Genomic DNA, 4,652 nt, shown 5'->3' on the forward strand with positions numbered 1-4,652 from the left:
TACTCACCTATACGATAGCACTGCTAACTGCTTTGCTGCATTCCTGCGCAGGTTGGGAATACAGCAATTGCTGTTCAGACCAGTCTAAAGCTACCACAAGTTAAATAAATAGATAAATAAAATAATGACGTAGCAATTAAAGCTGGAGGATTTAATGGACTGAGAACTAGAATAAAGCATTTGTAGTTAGAACAAATTATCAAGCACACTTTTGCCTAAGGCCTTGGTTCCCTCTACCTGCAATGTGTTCCATCCACTTTTCCATCCACTTTCTCCATGCCTTATACTCCCTAACCACCTTAAAGGCTTTATTAGACACTAACATCTCAGCGAAGACTTCCACTCTCCCAAATGCTCCATCCTCTAACCCTGTTTTATTTTTCCTCCAAAAAATTTATTTACGTGTTCGTTTTTTATTTATTCCCTCAGTAGCAAAAATCTCCATGGGGGTAATGATTTTTGTGTGTTTTATTTACTTCTATATCCCACAGTTCCCAGAGTAGTATTGGCTACATTCAGGTTCTCAAAATTACCTGTTGAATTAATTAACCCAAACAACTTCTATAGGAGAATCTAACCAGATCATTCTCAGAATAAAACACTGGTTAAATAAGGCAACCTATAGATATGTTAGAGGAATATCAGTTTACTAAAAAGTGAAATCATAGTCAATCAAAAATTACGAGTGAATTATGTGATTCACCTCTCTAAATATATGTAAGGAGATTCCAATATCACTGAGCTTAAAAATATGATTTGGTTTCAAGAATGTGTACTTGGAATTCAGGACACTATAATAACATTTTTTTTATCAGTATGTCTTCTAATCATGGAAGAATCCTTATACTCTCTACTTGAGATAAAAATAATTATTTAAAATGCTCCGTAATCAAAATAGCTTTACACATAAATAAATTAAAACAATACATTCTTCAGAAACAATTTCTAAAAGAGGCATGGACAAAGCTGTTTAATATAGTATTATTTTGTGGGGAGGGGGGAGCTGAGAACACCTTAAACGACCATTAATAAAAAAATGGTTGAATTAACTACAGAATAGTCATTCTAGCAACTACTATGCAGTTGTTTTTTTTAAAAAATGAAATAGATCTATAAGTATTAATATGTAAAGTTGATAAGACATAAATGATAAAACATTGCAGAAAAATACAGACAGTATTCTGACATTTAGGGAAAAACAATACTATATGTGGGTATATATTAAAGAACTAGAAAAAACAAATAGTTAACTTCTGGTAAAGGATAATGTAATCTATGTTTGAATTTTTTATGAGAATCATGTTATCTTTTACTTGAAAATCTTTTTTTTGTACTTGAAAACTTAAAAAGAAATGAAAAAATGTCATGATACAGGGGAGCATAAAGAAACTAAGGCCCAGAGGAAGACTTGCTCAAGTTCACACATTCACACTGTTCTGCAACATCTAGAAACCAGTCAGGGATCCAAAAATTCTATTTATTCATCTATCTAGAAAATAAGTTAGACTGCTAAATTAGAGTCCTGGCTCCACCACTGTCTGTGTAACTTTGAGCAGATTCTTTAATATTCTCAGTCTGTTTACTGCTTGTGATAATATCAGCTTCATGCTTACATTACAGGACTGTAGAAAGGAATAAATGAGATAAGAGCAAAGCTCTTAGCATATGGCTATCATTTATTAAAGACTTATGAAACATCAGCAATTATTAATGTGGTAATCATTGAGATGATTAAGACAACATCCCACTTTAAGAATCTCACAATCTAGCAGGATAAACAGCAATATTAACAGGCAATTATAGTTATATGAAAATGCAGTGATAAAATAAAGTCCAGGTAATATTAAAACACTCCAAGACACTTTTAACCCTAACCTCACCCAGGCAGCCACAGTGGAGAAGATCCAGAAATGTTTTCTATGTCTTACCTAAGTACAGAAGGATGGGCAGGAGTTTCCCAGTTTTTAAAAATAAGTGACATGGTGAGGGATCTACCTCAAAAAGGCATTTGCCATCATCCGTGGCACTAATGTGGCCTAAGATGTACTCTCTATACTTACTGTTACTTTTTTTTGTTTCCAAAAAAAATTTTTTTAACACTGATGAAACTATCCTTCCAAGATAGCCAAGTAATATTCTAGACCTCCTCCCTCATAACAATCATGAACTCCAGACAATATAAAAACAAATCCCTGAAGGCACTGGAGACTGAAACAAAACAGGCAGATTTGGGAGGGAGTAGACACTTGGAAGGATCTGCCCCAAAGAAGTAACCTTTTTGTTTTTTATGGCTTATAGGACAGGCTATACTTGGAGGAGCTCAGACCAGATGCTGAAACTCTGATAGAAGTTGTTGGAATTGAAATACAGTGTCTGCAATAAAAAGGTCACCAAGTGAGCTTAAGAGCAGAATAAAACTGACACAGGAAAGAGTCAGTAAATTTATAGATCAACTGAAGTTATCCAATTGGCAGAATAGAGAAAATATTTTGAAAAAAAAAAATGAACAGAGCCTCAGAGACCTGTAGGACAACATTAGAAGTCCTGATGTATATATAATGTAAGTGTCAGAAGGAAAGATGAGAGAATTAGAAAATGAAAACCATATTTGAAGAAATAATGGCAGATATGTTCTAAAGTCTGGTGAAAGATGTAAGTGTACAGATTCAAAAATGCTGTTCAATCCCAGGTAGAATAAATGTGAAGAAAACATGCCTACACACAGCATAGTTTAACTACTAAAAACAAATAATAAAGAGTATGTATAGATGTAGATGTGAACAAAACCAATTCCATCTGTGTCCCAGATTTCATTTCAGTTTTGTTTCATGCTATGACCTTTGAACAACTTCACTGTTCTTAGCAAGCATATAAAAGCTTTCTAGTTGATGACTATCTGTATTCCTTAAAATGTAGCCATAAATATTTTTGTTAGCAATAGCCAGAATGGCATGACAACCTAGATAAGTATCAAATTGAGAATAGTATCAATTATAAGCAATCATTTACCACAAGATCACCAAGAGATATGACCCTTGGCACTACTGCATCCTTTTTTCCATTGTCTTGAAATCATTAGTGCCTGAGTTATACTATTAAAAACTTACTGTAACAAAGGTCTGGTAGTGGAAAATAATTTGTGCAAAACTGCTCGGCTGTCTGTCCACTCCAGTCCAATCCTGTAAGTAAATTACCCTATAATAAATTCTGTTATATTCTATGAAATTGCCTGCTTCGTCTTTCGGTCTGAAGATACCTTCTCATTATGGTGGCCATTACACCTCTGCCCTACTGTGGGACAGAGTAAATCTTGATAGCAGCTAGAGAAAAGCAAGATATTATATACAGAGAAATATATATGTAAATTTATATCATAAACCATGGAAGTCAAAAGACATAGAACAATATCTTGGAAGTGTAAAAACATGAAAATATCCATCAGTATTACAAGCTAAATAAATAGATTTTATATGAAAGAAATCTAAGATAATTTTTCTCCAGCAAATCTGTACTATAAGAAATGATAAAGGAGAGACAAGTCCAAGATGGCAGCATAAGAAGATACTGAGCTTGCCCCTTCCCAAGAACACGTTGAATGTACACCTATATTTAGAGCAATTCCACCTGAGAGAAAAACGCAAAGACAATTGAACATCTTCTGCATAACAAGAGAGAGACTGCATAGAGAAGGTTGGGGAAACTTGGGAGCTCTCTGGGAGCTGAGGAAATTGTCCAGGACCAGAGGAACTGGTGAGCACCATTGTTTACATCTCCCATGCAGTTGGATACCAGGCAGGAGCTCTATCCAGATTCTCTGGCTCACCTGGAGGGCTGTTGTAGCATATCCCCAGCCATATCTCCCCAAACTAGATCCAGCAAGAGCAGGAGGGCCCCTCTACCTGGAGATTGATCCAGCAGGTATGGCAGGGTGCTATGCATGTATGCTGGGGCTGTCTGGCTAGAAAGAGCACAGAGCTAGCAAAGCATTGAGGCACCCACATGCAAGGCTGCCCCCAGTGGAGTAAGCAGGGTGCTGTTTTGCACCCAAGTGCTGGCCCTGGAGAGGGTGTGGAACTAGCCAAGTGTGAGTGTATGCACATGCAGGGCTGTCCCAAACAGTGTAGAGGTAGTAGGGCCTTGCTATGCATGCACACAGAGCAGCCCTCCACAGACCAGCTCAGGCAACAGACAATTTTTTTGCCTGTTTGCAATATGTATGGAGCGATTATGAATAAACCTGCTGTAAATATCTGTGTATAAAGTTTTAGGTAAATATGATAAATGTATGTTTATAAGACTGTCAAACTGTTTTCCAAAATGACTTTATCATTTTACATTTCTATCTGCAATGCATGAGGATTGCAGTTTCTCCACTTCCTCACCAGAACTTGGTATGGGCACCAATTTGTGCTTCTTAATCTATTCTCCTTTTTCCTCCACCCCCAAACCCCTCCCATTTGGCAACCACCAAAATGTTCTCCGTATCAATGAGTTTGCTTCTGTCATGTTTGTTCATTTATTTTGTTCTGTAGAGTGCACATGCAAGTGAAATTATATGGCATTTGTCTTTCTCTGTCTGACTTACTCCACTCAGCACAATACCCTCTAAGTCCATCCTTGTTGTTGCAGATGGCAAGATTTCGTTCTTTTTT

The sequence above is a fragment of the Pteropus vampyrus genome, unplaced genomic scaffold, assembly GCF_000151845.1.
Source record: "Pteropus vampyrus isolate Shadow unplaced genomic scaffold, Pvam_2.0 Scaffold331, whole genome shotgun sequence".
NCBI classification, from domain to species: Eukaryota; Metazoa; Chordata; class Mammalia; order Chiroptera; family Pteropodidae; genus Pteropus; species Pteropus vampyrus.